The sequence below is a fragment of the Phyllobates terribilis genome, unplaced genomic scaffold, assembly GCF_046119375.1.
Source record: "Phyllobates terribilis strain yellow unplaced genomic scaffold, ASM4611937v1 Scaffold_3__8_contigs__length_932513732, whole genome shotgun sequence".
Taxonomy (NCBI): domain Eukaryota; kingdom Metazoa; phylum Chordata; class Amphibia; order Anura; family Dendrobatidae; genus Phyllobates; species Phyllobates terribilis.
Genome location: NW_027362763.1, coordinates 224,360,229 through 224,387,581, shown reverse-complemented (window position 1 = coordinate 224,387,581; position 27,353 = coordinate 224,360,229).

Sequence of the window (27,353 nt, the reverse complement as noted above, 5' to 3'; positions counted from 1 at the left end):
GCTATCAATGAGGTTAGAAATGGTTGTCTGAGAAATATTCTGCCTCACGGAATGCACTTGGTCAAATCATCAAGATCCAATGTTGGCAGCTCCATTTGCAATTCTTGACCAATGATGCCATGGTAGCATGTTTATGCCACGCAGGCTGCTCACGGCTGTACAAGCAACATGTGGCCTTGTTATGTTGAAAAACTACTCCTGGGACACTTTGGAGAAATGGCCGTAGCAGTGTTTCCATGACCAAATCAATGTCACACTGAGCTATTTAGTGTACCTAGAATAATGACTAGAGTTGTCCAGGTAATATATATCATTCCACCCCACATAATAATCCCGGGTGTAGGACTGGTGGGACGTTCCCTCATGAAGGCCGCATGGCATTTTCTACATGGTCTCCAGACCAACTTCTGGCTATCATTGTGACTAAGACAAAAAGAAAGACTCATCACTGAAGACAATGTCCCTCCATTCTAGCCTCCATTGCTATCTTGCTCTGCACCATGATAGTATTTGAGAGCGATGGTATGAAGTCAAGGGAACAAATGTAGCTGGACGTTTGGCTCAAAGCCAAATGTTGTGCAGATGCATTCTTATGGTTTGTGTAGACAAAGTTTGTGTAGAAAATGTTCATGATGCATTAGATTTGGTCTATAACTTCAAAATTCACTTGCAACACAGAATTGATCAATCATGGAACCATTGGTATGGCCATTTCGCCAAAGCATCTTAGGAGCTTTTTTGAACACAACAATGTCAGGTCACATGTTGCTCTTGCCACTTTGAGCAGCCTGAGCAACCTAAACCATGGCCTGCCACAGCCTGCAGCATCTCCGGAGAGCACATCTGGGACATCATTGGTCGGCAACTGCCAAGGGAGCTGTCAGCAGCAGATTTTCATTATTTGTGTGCCCATGTGCATTCAGTGTAGTAGAACATTTCTCAAACAACCATTAATAACCTCATTGATAGCATAGGAAGGCATGTAAGTGCGTGTAGTTCTGCACGTCATGCTCATACTCAATACTGACTAAATTGAGATGTTTTGAAAATTTTGTTTCCATTATTTCAGCATTTACATATAACTAACATGTCAGTCCATCCTGTGATTTCCACAATTCCACAACTTTCCCTTCTTGGTGTTGGAACTTCAGGGTTGAAGAGTGTATAAAGACCCATGACTGTACATTCAATGCTCCAGGTCACACAGATACATATATTATCATGGCAAATCAGATTAGAATGATTATTTGCAGAAGAAAACGCCTAACTTGGCAACTGTTATGTACATGTGAAGACCTGCCAGAAAATTCACACTCCAGTTAGAAAATGACAAATCCAAACAGGAATACCTGACTTACGTGACTCAACGGCCAAAGGGTTAAAGTGGATCATAAGACTACAGAAATCCAAATGACAAGCACAAAGTTTCCTTTACACTTGCCTATAGACAGAGGCATACTGCAAAGAGCGGCAGACCACACGGCCACTATGGGACCCATGAGTCGGTGGGCCAGTGCCAGCGCCGGCACTGGATCTCCCTGCCCAGCATCACACTTTCAACTGTATCTGCATCCTGGATCATAATTCTTGCGGTGCGTCTGGGCTCTGACGTCTAAGCGCAGCGGGCGTAATTAAGTCACTACATTGTGCCCACTGTGCAGAGCTTCAGACCACATGATGCAGAGACCAGAAAACTGGGGGAATGGGGAAAGATGAGTATTTTTTTTTTTTTTAAATCAATGAGTACATTGTGGGGTCCAATATATGTTTGGAGGGCTATGTGGGGAAATTATACAGTTTGGAGGGCTATGTGTGGAGCCATTATACTATTTGTAGGGCTATGTGGGGGTTCATTATACTGTTTGGGGGGCTATGTGGGGGCCATATACTGTTTGGAGGGCTATGTGTGGGACATTATACTGTCTGGAGAGCTTTGTTGGGGGCTATTATACTGTTCGGAGGGCTATATGCGGGCCATTATACTGTTTGCAGGGCTATGTGGGGGGCTATTATACTGTTTTGAGGGCTATGTGCGAGCCATTATATTGTTTGGAGAGCTATGTGGGGGGTCATTAAACTGTTTGGAGGGCTAGTGGAGGCCATTGTACTATGTGCGGGTCATTATATAGTGTGCAGGGTTGTGTGTGGTCAATCATCCTCTCTGGAGGGTTGTGTGGGGGCCATTATACTGTGTGGAGGGTTGTGGGAGCCATTGTAATGTATGGATGGCCATTATGCTGTATGGAGTGCTGTATGGGGGCTATCATATTATGTAGAGGGAGGGCTGTGGGGGGCCTCATACTGTGTGGGCGGACTGTGTTGGGGCACTTCTACTGTGTGTGGGGGACTGTGGGGGCTATCGTACTGTGTTGGGGTCACTGTGCGTGTATCATACTTTGCAGGGGGGTGCTGTAGTGGAGAGTCATCATACTGTGTAGAAATTCACTGTGGGGGTAACATACTGTGTTTTGGGGGCACTTTTGTTGGCATCATACTTTATTAGGGCCATGAAAGGGGCATCTTAGTGCATTGGAACACTAAGGGGCTTCAATAGGAGCAAAATTGCTTTGTAAGGGCTGCAAAGATGTGAGATATGCTTTTCAGTGACCCTGACGAATATTTTTTTTCCTCAATGAGGACTCTATGGAACCCCATGATTTCTATTTATGCCCCTGCCTATAGATGAGTGGAGCATGCAGTGTCATCATGGATAATTTCCCTTACAGTTAGGGCTCATTCAAACGTCTGTTTTTTTCACATACAGGAAAAACGGACCGAGTTTCATTAATGTTTTTGATCAGAGTTTCATCCAAGAGCCATCAGAGCTTGGTCTGATTTTCATCAGTTTTTCTCAGATGAGAAAGAAATAACAGTCCATGAAAAACAGACAACACATGGATAGAATCCAAGTGCTGTCCGATTTTTTCTTGGACCCATAGATTTGCATTGGCAATTTTGATTTGACTCTTGGATGAATATTGGACATATTTCCATGATTTTGTGCGGACCACTCCCTTTGACAAAGAAATCGGACATGTGAACTATCATAGGCACGAATTCTATCAGTGAAAAACATGGCTAGCACTCAGAGAAAAACAGATGCCTGAACGAGCCCTTACTCAAAGGCATAACTAGGATTCTGGGTGGGAATTACCCGAGTTCACTGCTGGAGGAAGCTTTAGATATGGCAAATTCATTCACTCAGAAGGACCTATTGAACAGAAATAGAACTAGGAGACAAAAAGAAAAAGATAAGATTTATTTTTCATTTCAAACCCGGCCCGATGGATGGAGTTATCCGTACTGTCCTAGACAAGAACAGGCATCTACTTGAAAAAGATAAGGATTTATCTGTTGTAGCAGCACAAAAACATAATTACATACTGAAAAAGTGGTAATCTCAAAGACACATTTGTCCAGAACTGACTAAAATTGGAGTCTAAGAATTGGTTAGGTAAATCAAGTCCCATGAGTCATTTCAAATGTGGTCGTTGCCTTTTTTGTAGGTTTCAGCTCACCATTAACCCCTTAGAGACTGCACAAATATGGCCTTCATTGAAGAGTCATCAGACGAAAACCTCTCCTGCGTCCTCACCATAAAATTCAGCATCAGAAGTATGCAAAGCAACATCTAAATAAGCCTGATGCATTTTGGAACCAAGTCCTGTGGACCGATGAGGTTGAAATAGAACTATTTGGCCACAATGATCAAAGGTATGTGTGGAGAAAAAAGGGCACAGAATTTCAGGAAAAGAACATCTCTCCAACCATTAAGCATGGGGATGGAGCAATCATGCTCTTGAGGTTGTGTTGCAGCCAATAGCATGGGGAACATTTCACGGATAGAGGGAAGAATGGATTCAATGAAATTTCAACAAATTCTTGATGCAAACATAACACCATCTGTAAAAAAGCTGAAGTTGAAAAGAGGTTGGCTTCTACAAATGAATAATGATCCTAAACACACGTCAATATCCACAATAGACTTCCTCAAAAGGTGCAATCTGAAGGTTTTACAATGGCCCTCACAATCCCCTGATCTGAACATCATTGAAAATCTGTGGCTAGACCTCAAAATAGCAGTGTATGCAAGATGACCCAGGAATCTCATAGAACTGGAAGAAGTTTCCAAGGGAAAATGTATGAAAATCCTTCAAACAAGAACTGAAAGACTCCTGGCTGGCTCCAAAAAGCGTTTACAAGCTGTGATACTTGCAAAAGTGGGTGCTACTAGGTACTAACCATGCAGGGTGCCCAAACTTTTTCATCGGCCCATTTTCTTTTTTGTAATTTTTAAAGTGTAAAAGATGAAAAAATATATTTTTTTTTGCCTAAAATACAAAGGAAATGTGTCATCTTTAACTTTAGGCCTTTTAGAAATCATTTCATCTTCAACTTACTTAACTGTTCACAATAACAGTAATTTTGACCAGGGGTGCCCAAACTTTTACATGCCACTGTAGGTCACAGACTTTTAAGAATGTAATTAGAGATCTCCTTCCGCTAATTGGAAACCATCACAGAATAAACTAGAGGCTATCGAGGGCTCCTATAAGTCTTTTGATGCCACTATAGGTCATAAACAAATGAATATATCCTGATATCATATCTCATTATTATATACCTGTTCAAATTAACATAATTGTGTAAGAGATACAAATAACAGCAAACCTACTTTCTTATGGTTTCCGTGTAGCAGTTTTCCAATGACTGCGGAGCTAAAAAGTGAAAAAAAAAAAAAAGGAAATAATTAACAAAAAATGCAAAATGTTACATAGAGCCAATGCTAAATAATATTTACACAAAAATGGAAGCTTGTTTTGCAACTGTATACTGCCACAATATACAGCAGCTGAAATGGAAAAATCCTGCACATTGCCTGAGAATACCTCTCAATCAATGTATACAAGGAAAGTGCTATTAATGCCACAATATTGGCTGGTGTAAATGGAGTTATCCCCAGCACTTCTGTGTCTGGAGGTTGTTTGATACGTGGAAGCTAACAGTCCTGCTGAGTTGTTAGAAATATGTCACAGGCTGTAACATCCTGAGAATGCAGAATAGTGCGACTGTCTACAGGAGGAAGCTGTTGACGCGCCCCCTGGGACATATTCCTTTTTGAGGGGAATACCCGGCACCGGATCAGATGGGGGGTTGTAGTCTCCGAGCGGCTGTGACCCGGTCCCGTGCCCAGGGCGTCAAGCTCAGTGTGATGTGGCAGTTCTACAGATGTTACTAAAGTTCTTTTGTGTCGACTACGCCACCCGTTGTGATGCGGTCACTGTGGCCGCCGCTGCAGCAGGGTCCGCTGAGGCTGATGGTGGGTGCGCAGCTTGATGAGATAACCCCCAACGGGAGGGGTATAGCCTCAGGGGGACAGGTGTAGAGGATGGGGGTTGTGGTGGTGCAGTGCAGACGGCAATGAAGACAGAGTCGGGTAGTGCAGTTAAGGGTGTTTACTTACTGCAGATGTTGTACTGGTCACTCCAGCTGCTAGTGACCACCCGAGCCGTGCTGCGTCCACCAGGTCCTGGATCCAGCCAACCCCCAAACAAGTCCGGAGCGTGGCCCTGAGCTCTCCCTCTGTCCTTTCTTCAGCCGTCCCCACCAGTGATCCACCTAGGTCCAGCTCCCTCGGGCCTTCTGTTGGGACACCCTTGGCCTTGGGTTCCCTGACCCTTCATGTGGTGTGCCTTCGGGGTGGATGTGATGGGTGACCGTGGCAGACGCTGCCCACGGTCTCCGGTCTCTGGCTGGGGATTGTTTTTACCCCCACCAGTTTGGGTTCCGGTACCCTTTTGCTGACTCCTCACCCGGTGCTTTAATTTGGGTTCTTGGGTCCTTTCTGTTTTCCCCTCTGGGTACTCCTTCTCTGCTCCTCTCTCACTCTCTCCAGGGCTGCTGTTTCCTTCTCTCTGCTGATTTGTTCTCTGCATCAGACAGGCTCCTCTCCAGCTGACTTGTTCTCTACAACTGACCCTGATTCTAGTTGGTGCCCACCTTATATATCCCTCTATGTGTGAGCTCAGGTGACCAGCACCCAATGAGCTCCTATCACTACCCAGACTGCTCCCCCTATCTGCCCCTACACTACATGGGATGTACCACCCCCCTCCCACTCCAGCCAGGAACAGACTCGGTCGTACCTGCACATTTCTAAGTGGGAGTACCGTTGGTCTGCTCCTCGGAAATGGGATGTATGTAGTGCATGCAGCTGACCGAGCTCAGTCCCACACTCCATCCTTACCCGGGAGTGGAATATCACACCTCTGGGTTGAGGTGCAATACCCCTGTAGCAGCCGAATCCTCAGGGTGCTACATTCCCCCCTGGTAAATCACAGCACGTCCTCGGGCTGTAAAGATAAAAACACCAAAACATACAAAATTTTTCATATAAACATAATAAAACATATAAAACATTATATAAATAACATATCTTAGCAGATAAAACTTTCTCGTCGTCTCAGGCTCCTGGTTCCTCCTCCGGACACTGTGCAACGTGTGTCCGGGAAAAGTGCGACAGTCTCTTAGAAAAACTGGTTTTCCTATAAAACCGGTAGGGGGCGCTTTAGGACGCGCAACTATATACAGGGGAAGTTGGCCGCTCTCAGTCCTCGGCCAGGTAGAGGGAAGGGAATGGCTGCTCACAGTCCTCAGCCTGTGGGATTAAGGGGTTAACGGGTGAACAGTTCACTCAGCTGGTCCCAACGGGGACTATATATAAGTATCAACAGTTTCTTTGGTACCCGGTCGGGTAACTATTTACATCTACTGCTCTGCCGCACTCAACGGCGTCTTCCTCCTGCTCTTTGCTTGTAGCTGGTGGTAACTTCAGACCCGTCCGGCCATGTGAGCTGGCTGAACAAGTCCTCTCCCAGACGCGGCACCCTTGGTTTTACGGGTGCGGGCGCGGAGGTGGTGGCGCCCGGGTTGCCCAGGCCTTGCGGCCAGGCCTGGGGCACCTGGAAGGTGAAGGGCACCGTTAATACGGCGGCGCCCTGGGCTACCTGGCCTTGCGACCAGGCCGGAGGCTCCGCGGAGGTAGGGGGCGCTGTTGGTGATGCGGCGCCCGGGGGTACTAGGCCTTGCGACCAGGCTGGTGGTACTTCCTGCTTGGTCACGCTCGGGGTCGAGGCGTGTGACGTCACAGGGGTCGCGGCGGCGGCTTCCGGTTGGGGCCTAGTCCGCGTCGGTGACATGGCGTTTTCGGGCACAGCAGGGGGACTTTCGGGCTCTGCAACGGGGAGCTGGGCCAGGTAAGCGGTGTCACGGCTTGGGGTATAGGCGTCCCCTTTACCTGCCTCCATGCGTTCGGCTCCCTCCTCGGCGCCGTCTCCGGCCTTGGGTCCTCCCGCGCCATCCTCAGAGGCGGTCTCCTTCCTCATCTCGGCTGGCGTGCTCCGGGTGTTGGTTTCAGCTTGCGTCTTGGTTTCAGCTTGCTGGGCCATCTCACGGCTCCACTCCGCCAGTATCTCACGCTGTACCCGGGCCATCCTCCGTGCGAGGCCCTCCAGGGCAGTCTGTGCACACTCCCGGTCTCGGGGGAGCTGTGCAAGGACCTCCACTAGGCCTAGTGGGGTCGTGGTGTCCAGCAGGCTCCTGACCAACGGGTCGGTGCTGCTCTGCTCTTCTTCCAGCAGGCTCCTGGCCAGCGGGCCGGTGCTGCTCTGCTCTCTGGACATCTCCGGGTGAGCTTCTTTGCTACTCCTCGTTAGACCTCTTGCCTCCGGGTGCGCTCGCTCCAGACTGCTCCAGGCGGCACCCATCTTCGTTCTTTTCTTTCGTCTCCTCCCACTTCGAGGGCGGTCCCGGGGCAACTCGGTGACTGTCAGCTCCAGGGGTAGTTCTTTCACGCTGACAGACACCTCTAGCATCACAGTCTCTGTTGGTGGGGGCGGTTTCCACTTTTGGCGCCATTTTCTGTCCTGGCCCACGATGGGAGGTGGCCTCTTACCCTCCTTTGGCACGCCCATAATGGCGTCCGCTGCTCTTCCAAGGCGGGAAATCTGCGGTTTTGGCGGGAAGCGTCGCCCAGTGGCGGGAAACTCTGCAGATGGCGGGAACAAGTTGGAAATGGCGGACAATCGGCGGGAAACGACTGGTGATGGAGTCCGATGGCGTGGACCCTCCGGAACCGGCGGGAGACTTCTTTCTGAGGTAAACTTGCACTTTTCTTCAGGCACGCAGTACCCGGGTGTTGCGGGCACGTAATCCTGCCGACTACGCCAAAGTTGACGCGCCCCCTGGGACATATTCCTTTTTGAGGGGAATACCCGGCACCGGATCAGATGGGGGGTTGTAGTCTCCGAGCGGCTGTGACCCGGTCCCGTGCCCAGGGCGTCAAGCTCAGTGTGATGTGGCAGTTCTACAGATGTTACTAAAGTTCTTTTGTGTCGACTACGCCACCCGTTGTGATGCGGTCACTGTGGCCGCCGCTGCAGCAGGGTCCGCTGAGGCTGATGGTGGGTGCGCAGCTTGATGAGATAACCCCCAACGGGAGGGGTATAGCCTCAGGGGGACAGGTGTAGAGGATGGGGGTTGTGGTGGTGCAGTGCAGACGGCAATGAAGACAGAGTCGGGTAGTGCAGTTAAGGGTGTTTACTTACTGCAGATGTTGTACTGGTCACTCCAGCTGCTAGTGACCACCCGAGCCGTGCTGCGTCCACCAGGTCCTGGATCCAGCCAACCCCCAAACAAGTCCGGAGCGTGGCCCTGAGCTCTCCCTCTGTCCTTTCTTCAGCCGTCCCCACCAGTGATCCACCTAGGTCCAGCTCCCTCGGGCCTTCTGTTGGGACACCCTTGGCCTTGGGTTCCCTGACCCTTCATGTGGTGTGCCTTCGGGGTGGATGTGATGGGTGACCGTGGCAGACGCTGCCCACGGTCTCCGGTCTCTGGCTGGGGATTGTTTTTACCCCCACCAGTTTGGGTTCCGGTACCCTTTTGCTGACTCCTCACCCGGTGCTTTAATTTGGGTTCTTGGGTCCTTTCTGTTTTCCCCTCTGGGTACTCCTTCTCTGCTCCTCTCTCACTCTCTCCAGGGCTGCTGTTTCCTTCTCTCTGCTGATTTGTTCTCTGCATCAGACAGGCTCCTCTCCAGCTGACTTGTTCTCTACAACTGACCCTGATTCTAGTTGGTGCCCACCTTATATATCCCTCTATGTGTGAGCTCAGGTGACCAGCACCCAATGAGCTCCTATCACTACCCAGACTGCTCCCCCTATCTGCCCCTACACTACATGGGATGTACCACCCCCCTCCCACTCCAGCCAGGAACAGACTCGGTCGTACCTGCACATTTCTAAGTGGGAGTACCGTTGGTCTGCTCCTCGGAAATGGGATGTATGTAGTGCATGCAGCTGACCGAGCTCAGTCCCACACTCCATCCTTACCCGGGAGTGGAATATCACACCTCTGGGTTGAGGTGCAATACCCCTGTAGCAGCCGAATCCTCAGGGTGCTACACTGTTACATCAGAGGTCCCCAACCGCCGGTCCGCGGACCAGGGCCGGGCCGTTGGGGTTTTTCAGCCGGTCCGCGGGGAGAGGGGGCCCCTCCAGCCTCCAGCAGGGCCGCCATCAGGGCATGACTGCCCTGACTCCAGTATGGGGCCCGGCCGGTAGGAGCCCCCTCGGAGCCCCCCTCTTGTGCGTCTCTCTCCTCATGGGGCCCCCGGCCGCATGCTAAGCGCCGGGTCCGGGACATCTTAGCGCTGCGCTGCTGCGGCAGCACCTTCATGATTCCCCTGACTTCCGGTCATGTGACGGCGCCGTCACATGGCCGGAAGTCAGGAGAACCTGGTGTCAGCGATTTGGACGAGCGCCAGGATTCTGCAGGGATCGCATGGGGGTAAGTATAACAAGTTTTATTTTTTTTTAAATACAATTAACTAGGAGTGGGGGGAATGGGAGATGCACATGGGGGGAGGGGAGAGATGAGAGATGCACATGGGGGAGGGGAGAGATGAGAGATCCACATGGGGGGGAGGGGAGAGATGAGAGATGCACATGGGGGAGGGGAGAGATGAGAGATCCACATGGGGGGAGGGGAGAGATGAGAGATGCACATGGGAGGGAGGGGAGAGATGAGAGATCCACATGGGGGGAGGGGAGAGATGAGAGATGCACATGGGAGGGAGGGGAGAGATGAGAGATGCACGGGGGGGTGAGAGATGCACGGGGGGGATGAGAGATGCACGGGGGGTGGATGAGAGATGCACGGGGGGTGAGAGATGCACGGGGGGGATGAGAGATGCACGGGGGGTGGATGAGAGATGCACGGAGGGGGATGAGAGATGCACGGAGGGGGATGAGAGATGCACGGAGGGGGATGAGAGATGCACGGAGGGGGATGAGAGATGCACGGGGGTGAGCTGCACATGGGGGGGTGAGAGATGCACATGGGGGGGTTATGTTTACATAACTTTGTTGCCTTATGAAGGGCGGGGGGGGCCCCCAAAAATTTCTTGCACAGGGGCCCACTACAGTCTGTGTCCGCCCCTGGGATGAAGTAAATGCAGCTGAACAGCAGCTGTCAGGACAGCTGCCCTGTCCTGCTGCAGGGCGTGATGGGGCCTCAGTGATGCGGCTCCTGGCACAGCACATTATGTGGGGCTCCTGGCATAGCTCCTGGCGGGGACCTGGTCTACACTATATGATAAGTATGCACTAAACTCCAAATCCCTCCATTACCCCGCCCCCATATGACCAAAGCCCCGCCCACCCCACCCCCTCCTTGCTGGGCCATGAAAAATGATCTTGCTTCAAGCCGGTCCCTGGTGCAAAAAAGGTTGGGGACCACTGTGTTACATAACCCTGAAACAGAGTAATGGCTGACACTGCACAAAGAACCGTCCCCTCCATCACTATGCAGGGATACGATGATGATATAGGGCTTTTCTATGACATGCATTATAAGAGAGAACACACAGCTAGGGTCTTTTACATTACTGAATCTGCTGAAGAATTCTACCAAAACAAGATAAAAAAATAACATGTTCTTATGATGCAAGGGACAACAATACACAACAAATGCTTTTGACACCTTTCTCATGTGTAATAATAATAATAATTATAATACCCTTCTACCAACAGACACCTTTTTTATAAAGAAGACTACTACTACAACCATCTGACAACCTCTAAAATAAATCAATTTCCTGGCAAGTAATAACTAAATATATTACATATATATTCTGTGTTATTGTAAGGTCCGAACTGAAATGGGATTTAACATCTCTTATGACATTTGAGCTTTAGGCCTCATTCAGATGTCCATGAGTCCAGTAAGTATTCTATCCATTGTTTTCACAGATACAACACGTATCCATTCTAATCTAATCTATATAATAATAATAATTTATGGAATGGTTCACACATCCGTGTTTTTTGCACACCGTGTGTTCGTCACGGAGACATGTCTGTTTTTGATCCATATTGCGGAATAAATTTACCCATATAGATTTATGGGTTTGTGAATACCACGGACTGCACATCGATGCCATGTGTGTGCAATCCGTGTGCTGCTCGTCCTGATTAACATTGTAATGGATACGACAAGCTTTCCAATTATTTCATGTTTTGATCAGTGAAAATCACTAATAAAACACTGATGGTAAAAACTGACACTGAACAAACAGTGATGACAATCGGATCAATTAGGGTCCATTCATACGTCAGTGATTTTTTATCAGTATTTGTATACCAACACCAGGAGTGTCTCCAATACACAGAACAGTTGTCAGTCTTTCTATTATAGTTTTTCTCTGTACGTTCCACTCCTGACTTTGGCACAGAAACACTGATGAAAAATCACTGATGTCTGAATGAGGGCTTATAATGCATCTAGACAAGCAGGTAATCTGCAAACGAGCGTTAGAAATTAACTTATCTGGAACGCTTGTTGCCAATTTTCCCCCAGTTCAAATTATTAGTCAGGTGTAGTGATGAGCGAGCATGCTCGCTACTGCTCAGTGCTCGCCCGAGCATTTCCGGGCTGCTCGGGCGGGAACTCGGGTCCTCTTCTTGCATGTTTGGCACTCTTTATAGAGCCAATGAACATGCAGGGATTGCCTGCCATGCACTGTAATGCCGTAGCCATGTTGGTTGTGGGCATTACAGTGATTGGCTGGCCGCACAGCATCATCAGGTCTATATCAAACCTGGCGCCGCCATGCTCGTCACAGTCACTCCGGATCAGACAGTGTAGGGAGAGGTGCTGCTGAGCTAGAGAGAGATTTGATTGTGTATTAGGTAGTGTAGGGAGAAAAACCATACATTACACATATCCATCTTAACAAACAGTCCTTCTGAGGACTAATCCATCTGCAGAGATATCAGGCAGGCAGTGTATATAGGCAGGCAGGCAGTGTATATAGCAGTCTGCAGTGCATATAGCACAAGAGGCTCCATTCCAATTCTGCCTTCTGCTGCTGTTTAATATTTCTATACAAAGGCCCAGGTCTCAGGGGCCAGGAATACTTTTCTTTGGATCTTAATCCTCATTATTTGCTTAAAAAGTAATCCAGAGAACACCATTTTTTCTGCGTCATTTGCTTGTTGGCACTGCAGAATACAGCCAGGTCCTTTCCATATTACAGCGCTAGAAATCCAGCTATTTAAAACTGTATTTTCTCCGTCAAACGGATCACATATACGCTGTCAGAAAATACTGCCATTTCTGGCCTCCATTAAAAATTTCCTTTAGGGTGTCAGTGAAGCAATTCACAGCAGTTTGCTGTTCAAATTACTTATCTACAGGCCAGGTATTTAAAACTCTGTTTTCTCCATCACACGGATCACATATAAGTTCGCTCCAAACTCATTTATAGTGAGCGTGGAAGATACTGTCCTCCATTTAAAATGTGCAAGGCACGTGGCAAGGGAGGGGGAACTGGACGTGATGCTAATGGTGCATGCAGAGGCCGAGGACAAGGCCGTGGGCAAGCCGAAATTGTGCCACAACAAACACCCACATCTTCTCGCCTGACCTTCCTGTCCCAATTTCTAGGGGACCGCAGCACACCACTATTGAACCCAGAGCAGTGTCAAAAGGTTGTTGGTTGGATAGCGGATAATGCTTCCAGTCACTTAGCCACCACCACCACCACCACCCTGTCTTCCACACAGTCAAATTGAATAAAATAAAAAAGCGGTCTATAGGGTGCTAAAAGAATGAACACTAGAGGTGAAAAATTTTTTAGGGCTAAAAAATTAATTTAATGAGCCCTTTCCACAATGCGTTTCGATAGTAAACTATCTTCCTCAGGTGGTACAAGGGTATGAGCACAAACATAAAGTATATATACACAAAGATTCACAGCGATTGGTTGATACTAATTAGTTAACCTGGGTCCAAACCAAGGAAACCCTTCATGTGCTGGTACGAAGTGTCCACATTGGTTTCACATAAGCCAGCTTCACATGAATACAAAGTATCAAAAACACATTGGATAAGGTATAGAATATGGCAATATGACTCGCCCAGGGGAATGGGGATGACTCGGTACCCGGGCCTTTAGTCTGGCCTTAAGGGATGTCGTGGTGGTTAGCTCCCAGGCCCGTACCCTGGGGTCTCTCCTTAAAAAGGGTGGAAAATTTGTTAAGGTTATAAAAGTTTGTGATGCCACCTGTGGCTTCTGGTGAGAATCACCAGCGCTGCGCAGTCCACTGAGGCCGGTGATAAGGCAGCTGGGTAGTATAGCTCCCCACAGGTGGAGCTAGGCCTTAGGGCAGTGTATGACGGGGAATGCAGGACAGGCGAGACCCAGCCGGGTCAGAGCAAGAACAGGGACTGACACGGTAGTCACTCAGTACCTTTTACTGATGGAAGTTCAGGCACGTCCTGGAGCACTGTAGGGTGAAGGGTGCATGTCAGGATCCTCCCCAATGAGCGGGCTTTGGGCCTCCTGCTTCTTGCCTCTGCGTAGTAAGTTTCTGACCTGCCTGAAGCTAAGCCTAACTTTGTCTCTGTCCTGCGCTGGCTGACCTTGTGGTAGGGCCTTTCCTTGGAGTACACGCTCCTCAGCTTGCGGGGCCTATGTGTCTCCTGGTTCTGTTACGTATCAGCACTTTAGTGATCCTGGGACTTTTAGTTCACCAGGGATTCCGGTTATGTCTTACTGGGTCATAGAGATCCTGGTAAACTTCGGACCCGGTGTCCGGTAAAAGCGTCGGGGTGAGCTAGTTAAGCTCCTCTGCCCCCTATGTACTAACTCTCCACTCGCCTTCGGCCTACTCGGGCCCTCACTAACGCTCACACTAACGGCAGCTTGCCGCGCTTCACCGATCTTATGGCGCCGGCACACCTAAAGCTCACTTCTCTGAGCTACACTGAGTCTTGATCTAGATAAGCTCCACTGCAGGATAGCAATTGCAGGAGCTGGAACAGGCTTTTGTCCTCTGAACTTGTACCACCTGGTGTACACCCTGTTTTTGATGGGCAGGAGTGGTGTCTGTCCCAACATGGAGCTGTTGACACCAATCCTCCACCTGGGTTGCAGGGTCATTATCCTTCACTTCGTCTGGGGAAGTTAAGGACTCCGCCTCATGGATGCAGTTGTTATTGACAGCATGTAATTTGGCAACAGTGGCATAACGTGGCAGTCTGACCTCGTCTTCCCCTAAGTTGAGAAGACGGACGGGCACCCTCCCATTACGTACATCTACCACTGCCCTGGCGGTTAAGAGCGTGGGTCTGTGCTCGGAGCAAAGGGGTTCTACTACCACCTGGTAGCTCTGTCCTCTAAGACATATAGCAGCTCTACACCAGATGAGCATTTCACTCATTGGGGGAATGACAATGGGTATGGGGTCTGTTACCCGCACGTTACCGATTTTGCCTTCTGTTAACCTCACTTGCTGTTGATACATCAGGACTCGGATTTCCTTCTGCAGCGCCCTCCTCTGTCCTGGTCTGGCAGTGTCAGCTATCAGTTGGAGTAAGAGCACAACCTCTCCCAAACAGTTACCAACAATGTTAGTGCCTAATACCATATACGGGTTGGTGTCATCAGGATTGGTCTCTACTACAATTAGTCCCTGGTCCTTCAGCTCCACTCTCCCCACCTTTACAGTCACATTCTTAACCCCTAGTAGGTTAAGGGGGAGTCCATTTGAGGCATATACAGTCAAATTTGGAGCTGGCGGACGTAGGTCGTCCATGGACCAGAACCGGACGTCAGGCATGATGGTTACCTGAGATCCTGTGTCCAGCAGGGCATGCGTCGGGATACCGTCCAGTACAATGGACAGGAAAGGTCTTCCTCCGACGAACCTGTTGTACCAGTCTGATGGGCCTGGTGAGTTTACTCCTGGGTGTCGGCCCTCGGACCCAGGGTTTTCTCGTTTAAAGGACAATTCTGGGCGATGTGTCCGGTCTTGCGGCAGCGGTAGCAGGTAGGGTCCTTCTGTGGACAGCGCTGGTCACTGGTCCTCGTAGAGGGTGGTGTTGGCCTCCTCCTGCGCATCCAGGGGACATCCTCAGGGCTATCGGCTAGCAGGATTTTCCCTCCTTCCTCGGGCTCCGTCCGCAGCTGCAGAGCACTCAGCACAGCGGTCAGGGTTTTGCTCAACTGACGCACCTCAGAGCGCAGACTGTCCAGTTCTTTAGGGGACGTTGCTGGAACCTTAGCTTCAGCAGCCACTGGGGACAAGGTAGGTGTAGCAGGCACTGGGGTAGCCCCACCCTGGTAACGTTGGATGGCATTTGTTTCCAGGGGCTGCAGTCCTTTTATAGCCATGTCCTTTAGATTGTCAAAGGTGGCATCTGGATGATCCAGGGACCACCAACGCACAGTCCTGCTCTCCTCTGGAGACCTCAGTCCCCGGACAAACTGTTCCTTCAGCATTTTGTTCTCGTTCTCAATGCTGGTTGGACTAACCTGGTTTAGAGCCCGCAGGGCCCCTTGAAGACGCCAGGGGTAGTCCCGAACATTGTCATCCGGTTGTTGGGAGCAGCTGTAGAACCTCATCCGGAAGTCCGCCTCAGTAAGGTCCTCAAAGACAGTCTGTAGTTTTTGGAATATTGCGGACACTGACTCCTGGTCTCTGGCCGACCATGTTTCCACTTCCCGCTCCGCAGCACCGATCAGTTGTCCTAATACAACGGCTGCTCTTTGTTTACCACTCATGGAGTACATGTCCAAGATACCACATATCTTCTGTTTGAATCCAGACAGGGTATCTGGTTTGCCGTTGTACTGGGGGAGCCACTTTGCTCCAGGAATGTACGGTAAAGTCATAGGAATGACTGGTGTTACAGGCGCTGCTGGTGGAGCGGCGGCTTCGGCCTGCTCATCATCGGGCGTGGGTTGAATTTCAGGGACGTTGACCGGCAGGTCGGCGTTCTGCTGTTCGTCAGACATCTTGGCGCCCCCCTAGTTAACCGTGGCCTACCTTCTAATTTTTCTTCCGGTAGGCCGCAGATGTAGGTCGTCTTCAGGACCTTGCGTCACTTGCGTCCGTCAGAGCGTTTCGCGACGCTCCTTACAGGACCTGGCGCTTCTTGGTTTGACGTCGAGGCGTGGGGCGTGTCCGAAGCTTCGCGCTCTTTTGCAGGTACGCCCCTTATTTTCCCGCGGTTACGCCCTTCTTCTCGCTCGGCGGCCCAACAATGGCGGCTATCTTCACCACAACTTTACGTACACAGTTCAGGATAAAGGCGCACAGTACCCGGTAGCAATGGGCATAGCACTTCGTCGTTGCAGCGGGCACGGTATCCTGTTCGTGACGCCAGTCAGAGATGACTCGCCCAGGGGAATGGGGATGACTCGGTACCCGAGCCTTTAGCCTGGCCTTAAGGGATGTCGCGGTGGTCGGCTCCCGGGCCCGTACCCTGGGGTCTCTCCTTAAAAAGGGTGGAAAATTTGTTAAGGTTATAAAAGTTCATGACGCCACCTGTGGCTTCTGGTGAGAATCACCAGCGCTACGCAGTCCACTGAGGCCGGTGATAAGGCAGCTGGGTGGTATAGCTCCCCACAGGTGGAACTAGGCCTCAGGACAGTGTATGACGGGGAATGCAGGACAGGCGAGACCCAGCCGGGTCAGAGCAAGAACAAGGACTGACACGATAGTCACTTCAGTACCTTTTACTGATGGAAGTTCAGGCACGTCCCGGTGCATGTCAGGATCCTCCCCAATGAGCGGGCTTTGGGCCTCCTGCTTCTTGCCTCTGCGTAGTAAGTTTCTGACCTGCCTGGAGCTAGGCCTAACTTTGTCTCTGTCCTGCGCTGGCTGACCTTGTGGTAGGGCCTTTCCTTGGAGTACACGCTCCTCAGCTTGCGGGGCCTAAGTGTCTCCTGGTTCTGTTACGTATCAGCACTTTAGCGATCCTGGGACTTGTAGTTCACCAGGGATTCCGGTTATGTCTTACTGGGTCATAGAGATCCCAGTAAACTTCGGACCCGGTGTCCGGTAAAAGCGTCGGGGTGAGCTAGTTAAGCTCCTCTGCCCCCTATGTACTAACTCTCCACTCGCCTTCGGCCTACTCAGGCCCTCACTAACACTCACACTAACGGCAGCTTGCCGCGCTTCACCGATCTTATGGCGCGGGCACACCTAAAGCTCACTTCTCTGAGCTACACTGAGTCTTGATCTGGATAAGCTCCACTGCAGGATAGCAATTGCAGGAGCTGGAACAGGCTTTTGTCCTCTGAGGTAACTCTTCTCAGACTGTACTGGACTCACGGCTAAACCAGACTCAACTAGACTCCAGAATAGACTAAAGACTCTGACTGCCTGCTGCCTGGCTCCACCTTCCCTATTTATCTATCCCTAACGGGCTTCCTCTGCCGGTCTGAGGTGGAAGGTGGAGATGTGTGAATGGTTATGGGGGCCTCTTGTGGAGGAATCCATCAATACACCCTTCTAGGATCTGTGATACCAAGTGCAGCTGGGCGTCACAAATACATGTTGATAAACAGTTATACTAAAATACATCTGTAGTGCCTACATCAATTTCATAGAAATTGCCTACACATAAATACAAAAAAATCGAAACATATTAAGTGAAATATATAATACATGTTAAAAAACAGTTATTCAAAACTACATCATTAAAAAAAAACACACATTTAAAACATAGCAATAATAATTCCATTAGAAAGGAGAAGGAAATGACCTTAAGAGCTGGTTACATTTTCAAGGGCCAAATTCAGACCCTCAGGGGCCAACGTGCCCAACTTGAAGATCCAAAAACGTTCTTTATTAATCAAACTCACTAATCGGTTGGGGACAGTATCAGGTATTTGGTCTATAATAGTAAGCCTCATATCTCCTGGATCTTTTTGATGAACAATGCTAAAATGTTTGGATACGCTGTGTAATTGATAGCCTATCCGAATGTTATGTCTATGTTTATTTAGACGTGCGTGCACAGTTTGTATCGTTAAACCCACGTATAACATTCGGATAGGTTATCAATTACACAGCGTATCCAAACATTTTAGCATTGGATACCTTAAGAGCTGTAATCAGCTCTTAAGGTCATTTCCTTCTCCTTTCTAATGGAATTATTATTGCTATGTTTTAAAAGTGTTTTTTTTGTTTGTTTTGTTTTTTTTATGATGCAGTTTTGAATAACTGTTTTTTAACATGTATCACTTCATTCTATATTTCACTTAATATGTTTAGATTTTTTTGTATTTATGTGTAGGTGATTTCTATGAAATTGATGTAGGCACTACAGATGTATTCTTGTAAAACTGTTTATCAACATGTATTGCCATATTCTATACCTTATCCAATGTGTTTTTGATACTTTGTATTCATGTGAAGGTGGCTTATGTGAAACCAATGTGGACACTTCGCACCAGCACATGAAGGGTTTCCTTTGTTTGGACCCAGGTTAACGAATTAGTATCAACCAATCACTGTGAATCTTTGTGTATATATATTTTATGTTTGTGCTCATACTCTTGTACCACCTGAGGAAGATAGTTTACTATCGAAACGCATTGTGGAAAGGGCTCATTAAATTTATTTTTTAGCCCTAAAAAATTTTTCACCTCTAGTGTTCATTCTTTTAGCGCCCTATAGACCGCTTTTTTATTTTATTCAATTTGGACCACTTTCAGTCCCCCTTTGGGGGTTAGCGGCAGGAGCAGCTTCTAGTTAATCATTCTCAAATACCCCCACTATAAAATTCCCCTTTGGCTGCTCAACTCAGGACCTGCAGTTGGGGGCTGCACTCTCCTAACTTTCAGGACCTGTGGTGATGCACATCTGATCCTGAGTCACGTGATCTGTGGGCGGACACGTGGCCTGCAATTTTGGAACCTGGAAGCGGTGAGCACGAACGGCGGTGTGCAGCACACGGCACGTGGTGTGCCAAGCTACCTATCTATACCTTGCGGTGAGACGTGCCTGCTCCTTCCATCCTCACACTAACACCGGAGTTGTGAATGGATGCACAACTCCAATAGGTGAGTGGCCTTTTGGCTGTTTCCGTCACATCTACCTATCAGGTCCTTCACATAGCACGCTTTTTCTCCCTTTCTCTTCCACACAGTCAAGTGTCAGTAGCCGTGAGTCTGGACCGCATATTCCTCACTCTGATCCTCCTTCCTCCCACCATGCCGAGTACCCAGAGACAACTGATCCCACACTTGGACACTCTGAAGAGCTGTTCACTTTTCCATTTATAGATTCAGGCCTCTCGCCCGGTCCACTTGAAGCGGGGCAAGAGGAGATCACGCGTAGCGATGCCCAAATATTTGAGCAACCACGGTCACACGAAGGTGACGGTGAGAAAGAGTCACAAGAGGTGGACGATGATGAGACACAATTGCCAGAAAGTCAGGAGGAGGACCAGGGTGCGGAAGCGGAAGACGAAGTGGTGGATGACGTAGTAACTGACCCAACCTGGCAGGAGGACATGCAGAGCGAGGACAGCAGCACACAGGGGGAGAGAGGCAGAGCACCCCAACAAGCAGGAAGAAGCAGTGTGGTGGCCGCAGACAGAAGGCAGGCAACCGTTCCCCGTAACACCAACACGAAGGAAGTTGCCAGTACAACTGTTAGGTTTTCCCGAGTCTGGTTGTTTTTTAAAGACTCTGCCGATAACCCCAAAAAGGCCATTTGCACCACCAGCCAGGCCAGCATCAGCAGGGGTGGCAAAACGACCAGCCTGACCACCACCAGCATGATCAGGCACATGGCAGCAAAGCACCCGAATTTGTGGGCCGAACCCCAGGGTCCAGGAACAGTGTCTTCAGGTGGCACCATTGCTTCTTCCGCTGTTGTGCATGCAAGCCAATCCCCTGTCCATGGTGCATGCGAAGATGCCTACTGCCCTGCACCTGTCGTTGCACACTCTCAAGTAGCAGCATCAGGAAGCACGTCCATGTCCTTGTCCCAGTGCAGTGTTCAGTTGTCCATATCCCAGTCCTTGGAACGCAAGCGCAAATATGCAGCCAACGCCCCACAGGCCACACTACTAAATTCTCACATTTCATGACTGCTTGCGCTAGAAATGTTGCCTTTAGGTTCGTGGAGACGGAAGCATTCCGCAACCTGATGGCAGCGGCCGTCCCTCGGTACTCGGTCCCCAGCCGCCACTATTTCTCCCGGTGTGCCGTCCCCGCATTACACAAGCACGTGTCCCAAAACATTAGCCGTGCTCTCAACAACGCAGTTACCGGTAAAGTCCACCTAACCACGGACACGTGGACAAGTGCTTGTGGGCAGGGACAGTACATCTCGCTGACGGCACACTGGGTTAACATAGTGGAAGCCGGGACCCAGTCGGACCTTGGGACGGAACACGTCCTCCCGACGCCAAGGATTGTGGGCCCTAGGTCAATCAGGGTTGCCCCCACGGTCTACAGCTTCTGCACCTCACCCTCCTCAGCCTCCTCCTCCTCTTCAGCCTCCATCTCCGAAATGACCACATCAGTCTCAAGCTGGAAGCACTGCAGCACTGCCTCGGTCAAGCTGCAACGGGCTGTGCTGAAGCTAATATGCTTAGGTGAAAAACCGCACAATGCTGAAGAGTTGTGGACAGCTCTGGAAGAGCAGGCAGATATGTGGCTCACACCGTTGAACCTACAGCCAGGCATGGTCTTGTGTGACAATGGCTGGAACCTGGTGGCCCCTCTGAGGCAAGGCGAGTTCACACACGTACCATGCCTGGCCCATGTGCTTAACCTCGTGGATCAGCGGTTTCTCAAATCCTACCCGGAGCTGCCGGTTCTGCTTGTTAAAGTACGCCGCTTGTGTACCCATTTAAGAAAGTCAGCTACAGCTTTCGCCGCCCTTGCAGTGTTTCAGCAGCATTTGCAGCTTCCGGCTTACAGACTGGTGTGTGATGTCCCCACGCGTTGGAACGCTACACTGCAGATGTTGGGAAGCATTTGTGAGCATAAGAGGGCATTTGTTGAGTACCAGCATCAACAAGGCCATCGGTATTCAGTTCAGACTCCACACATAAGACCTCAGGAGTGGACAAGGATGTCAGACATATGTACCATCCTCCAAAACTTTGAGGACTCCACCAAGATGGTGAGCGGAGATGACTCCATAATTAGCGTCACCAGGGTCGGACTGGGGTGCCTAGGGCCCACCAGGGGAACTGACTCTAGGGGCCCACACTACAGCCCACCATAAACGGTTTTATTACTTGTTATGCTTGTCTATAATGCACTATAGTTACATGATTGGCTGCGCTGTGGAGCACTGAGCGGCAGGACTTTGTTCGAACAGTCATTCCGTACTGCCAGAGTCCCTTTAATGGTAACTTGTCACCTTGAAAAACGCTATTTATCTGCAGATATAGGGGTAATCTGCAGGTAAATAGGGTTTAAAGCCTGGTTAGACGGCTTAATGGAAAAGCGTTGGCTACATGGAGAAAATTACGTTTTATTCTCCCTGCCGCCACTCGCTTCCTGTCATAGGATTGGTGCAAGGAGGGAGACATTACATTCACTGCGAACTACAAAGTGAGGGTGCTGCAATAACGTCCGGCACCTGGATTGTGACACTTCCATGGAGCCCAACCCCAGGCTGAGCTTCATTGAACGACTAACATGGCAGCAGCACCTGGTAACTAGTGCTGAGCGAGAATGGTCAGATAAGGTGTGATCCCAGCATGCTCAGGTGTTATCCAGGTATCTTGTAGTGCTCTGCTAATATGCTCGAGTCCCCAGGGTAGCATGTTTTGCGGCGGTAGACAGACGCAACACATGCAGGAATTGCCTGTTTGTTAGGTAATCCCTGCATATGTTGCTTCTGTCTACCGCCGCAAAACATGTTGCCGCAGGGACTCGAGCATATTAGCAGAGCACTACAAGATACCTGGATAACACCCGAGCATGCTGAGATAACACCTTGTCCGACCACGCTCACTCAGCACTACTGGCAACCCATCAGCAACCTGCAACTGCGTCACAGGGGGCAGAAGGGAGGAGGTGACTGCATGCACCGGTTAGCTAAATGCTGCTGTCAGTGATTGACAAGGGCACTTAAATACTCAAAACAGCAGCAATCAAGGCGAGCTCTGATCACTGCTGTTACAAGCAGACGCCGGCTATGTAACACAGCCGACATCTGCCTGGTATGGAGCAGGCTCAGCTCCTGAACCCGCTCCATACAAGTACAACCCTATGGTTATGACAAGGTTAGCAAATTTCACTTGTCTGTTCCTAAATGTGGAAAGACAAATGGAATTCCCTAACACATGTGAGTGAGTCCTAATAGATTTAGTAAAGGTGCCTCAAGCATATGAATGTTATTACACACCACAATGGACTCTTACATACACGCATCTTACAAAATACATATTATTCCAGATACGTAGACGCGCACAAACACGCAGAAGCGCACACACACGCAGACGCGCACAAACACGCAGACGCGCACAAACTCATCAGTACATGAATACATCATCTGAACCACCATCATTTGTAATGTCAGGTCAGACCCATATATCTTCGTATCACATAAACCTACAACTCCCAGTATGTAACTAACAATAGAGATACTGGGAGTTGTTATCAGTCATCATCAGACTGCGGACCATACAGGAACCACAGTACTGATGAGACGCAGGCAGGATCACAAATGAACATTTACATCCAGGTATCTTACCTGAGACGTCTTCTCTGATTAGAGTCGTTCTCTCTCTTTTCGTCTCCCTCTTGTCCAGTCTCCATGATGACTTTTCTCATCCACAGCTCGTCTCTGCAGACTTCCATCTTCTCCGGTCTTCTGCAGATCATCCCCACACGATGCCCTTAAAGATAGCAGAGTCATTATAATGCTCCTGAATAAAAATATCTACACTGAGCCCCTGAATAAACCTAACTCTTACAATACTCCCTGCACAAAAAAATGACATACACTGTATCCCTCTTATGGTACCTGCTCTCCACACTGTCCTCTCCTTACCATACTGGGCCCCCTGTTCACATTGTCCTCTCACACTGTGCCCCCCCTAAACTGCCCAGTCTCTATACTGTGCCCCTTCATCACACTCCCCCTCCTCAGCATACTGTTCCCTCCTTGCTGTGCCCTCACACTGTTCCCCCCATACTGCCGCATCTCTATACCTTCCCCCACACTACCTAGTCTCTGTGCTGTGTCACCTCACACTTTTCTCCCGCCATACTGTCTCCTCACACTATTCCCCTACTCTCCATGCTGTTTCCTCATACATCCCCATTCTGTTCCCGCACCCATTCCCACCCCTTCCCTAGTTCACCATACTGTTTCTTCACACATCTCCCCATTCTGTCTCCTAAAATTTCTCTCCCATCTCTCTCCAAATATAATAAATCTTCGGAAGAGCACACAGACATGCAGAAGCACGCTTACACACACAAAAGCGCACACAGACACATACTAAGGGCCCTTTCACACGTCAGTACATGCGGTGACCGTTTCCACACGTACCAGAGACACTGACACACGTAGACCCATTCACATGAATGCGTATGTGCACATGTCAGTGTGTTTCCACTTTCTACAGACCATGTGGTGTCCGTGGGCAAAACACGCTGGCATGTCTGTTTTTTACCTGCTGTCCAGACCGCAAAAAGTCCCGCACACTGATGACAGTTAGCACCCGGTGCTTGGGAAGAGCGCTGAGCGCTGCCCTCATCATAGATCCCTGCAGGCGCTGCGATCAGTACCAGCATGGTCAATGATGAGAGTAATAGTCTATACAAGCTGTGTCCAACTGTAAAAAGAATAAAATAAAAAAAAACTTATGCTAACCTCTACTAAGTGTCACCCACTGTAATCCGTGCGAGCGCTCACGCCGAGGAGAATCACTCCTGCAGTGAGTGGGCTCCGGAGCTGCGCTCAACAAGCGGTGCCCTGTCATTCACTAAGCGCAGCTCTGGAGCAAGCTCGCTGCAGAAGTCATTCTCCTCGGCGTGAGCGCTCGCACGGATTACAGCAGGTGACACTTAGGAGAGGTGAGTATAAGGATTTTTTTATTTTATTCTTATTTTTACAGTTGAACACGGACACGGTGGGAGTAGACTACTACTCTCCTCATTGACCCCGCTGCTGCTGATCACAGCGCCTGCAGGGATCTATGATGAGGGCAGCGCTCAGCACCCGGCTCTTGGGAACAGCGCTAACTGTATACTGATTCCCAAGCGCCAGTATGTGTCACTTGGATGACACACAGGTGGACACGGATATTTCCAGTCCCGTAAATATCAGGACATGTGAAAGAGCCCTAATATACACACGCAGATACACATACTCACAGAAATGGGGACAAGTACACACACAGGCAAGCACACACAGAAATGCACAGACACACTCAGACAATCACACACAAAAATGCAGACACGCAGGGAAGCACACACACACGTATGTGTGAAGACACATAAACACACAGGCATACACAATGGACACACACAGGCATATACACACACACCGGCATATACACACACAGGCATATACACACACACATACAGGCATATATACACACACACACACACACACACAGGCATATACACACAGGCATATAAACACACACACACAGGAATATAAACACACACACACAGGAATATAAACACACACACAGGCATATAAACACACACAGGCATATAAACACACTGTACACACACACACTGTACACACACACACAGGTATATACACACACAGGCATATACACACACTGTACACACACAGGCATATACACACTGTACACACACAGGCATATACACACACTGTACACACAGGCATATACACACACTGTACACACACAGGCATATACACACACTGTACACACACAGGCATATACACACACTGTACACACACAGGCATATATACACACTGTACACACAGGCATATACACACACTGTACACACAGGCATATACACACACTGTACACACACACACACACATACACACTGTACACACACACACAGGCATATACACACACTGTACACACACACAGGTATATACACACTGTACACACACACACAGGCATATACACACACACAGGCATATACACACACTGTACACACACAGGCATATACACACACACTGTACACACACACAGGCATATACACACACACTGTACACACACAGGCATATACACACACACTGTACACACACACACAGGCATATACACACACACAGGCATATACACACACTGTACACACACACAGGCATATACACACACACTGTACACACACAGGCATATACACACACACACAGGCATATACACACACACACACAGGCATATACACACACACTGTACACACACACACACACAGGCATATACACACACACTGTACACACACAGGCATATACACACACTGTACACACACACATGCAGGCAGCATATACATAAAAATCCATACAAACACACAAATATTACAGTACCTTGGCTTGTCTCCAGCCCACAGACACGCTCCTAATGTGGGAGACTGCAGTGCAGGGCGCGCTGTGACGTCACTTTTAGCAGACGTGCTTCCCTGTCTGCTGAGTGTGACGCTGCAGTGCAGCCCCTGCTCTCCTGCTCCCAGGCCCCTCCCGCTACTGTCCTGGGCATCGCGTCGGTGAAAGTGCGTGCGCGCGCCCTTAAAGGGCCCACGACCACTTTTTTTTTTTTAAATTCTTCAGTTCCCTCTGCATGGGGCCCGGGGCCCACCGGGAAATTTCCCGGCGCCCCGCCAGGCCAGACCGAGCCTGAGCGTCACCATCCTGCTTCTCTGTCTTCTGAAACGCTCTCTGTTCACAATCAAAGAGGATGCATTGCAGGCGGAGCACGATGAGATGGAGCAAGGAACCATGCAGGGTGATTACACACAGCCAAGCCTCATCTCATCCCAACGTGGATTGGGTGACAATGAGGAAGAGGAGGAGGAGGAGGAAGGACAGGAGCTAGTTTCATGCACTATAGACGGTACTACCTGCACAGTTGTCATACCGTCTGTTCAGCGTGGATGGCCAGAGGACAGAGAGGAGGAGGAGAGCATGGCCAGTCATCCTCTTGGTGAGGACACGGAAGTCTTGCCTGTTAGTAGTCTGGCACGCATGGCTGAGTTTATGTTACGCTGCCTTTCCCATGACCCTCGCGTTCTCAAAATTTTGGGCGACAGTCATTACTGGTTGGTGACACTTCTAGACCCACGCTACAAGGAGAACTTTATATCTCTTATTCCTGAGGCGGACAGGTGTACAAAAATGAGGCAGTACCAGAAGGCCCTTGTTGCGGAACTATTAAAAAAATTCCCATCTGAAAATGCTGGCAGCAGAGGGCACACTTCGCTGGACAACCAAGGAGTACAGGCAAGAGAGGCACAACTTCAATCCAGCAGAGGCAGGGGAACACTGTCAAAGTTCTGGGAGAGTTTGCTCAGACCCTCCCATTGCACAGGCCCTGAGGCGTGGGGTACTTTCACAAGGAGTGCAAAGTTTAGGAAGATGCTGAGGTAGTACCTTGCTGACCGTACCAACGTCCTCCATGATTCCGCTGTCCCTTATAATTATTGGGTATCCAAACTGGATACGTGGAGTGAACTGGCTCTCTATGCCTTGGAGGTCCTGGCCTGCCGCCAGTGTTTTATCAGAGCGGGTTTTTAGTGCCGCTGGTGGAATTATAATTGATAAGCGCATCCGCCTGTCAACTGAAAATGCTGACAGACTTACTCTTATAAAAATGAACAAGGGCAGTATTGGGCCAGACTTCTCAACACCACCGAATGATAGCACCGTAACATAAACTCAAATCCAGTGTCTTTTCTTGGGAAGTGTATTCCCATGCACCTATTCACACCCACACATGGGTATACGCTTCCTGATTTTGGCTATTTGATCTTGTCCTCCTCCTTCTCCTCATCCTTCACCACCATATTACCAGGGTGACCGTGGTCCATGATGCAACACCAACATAAT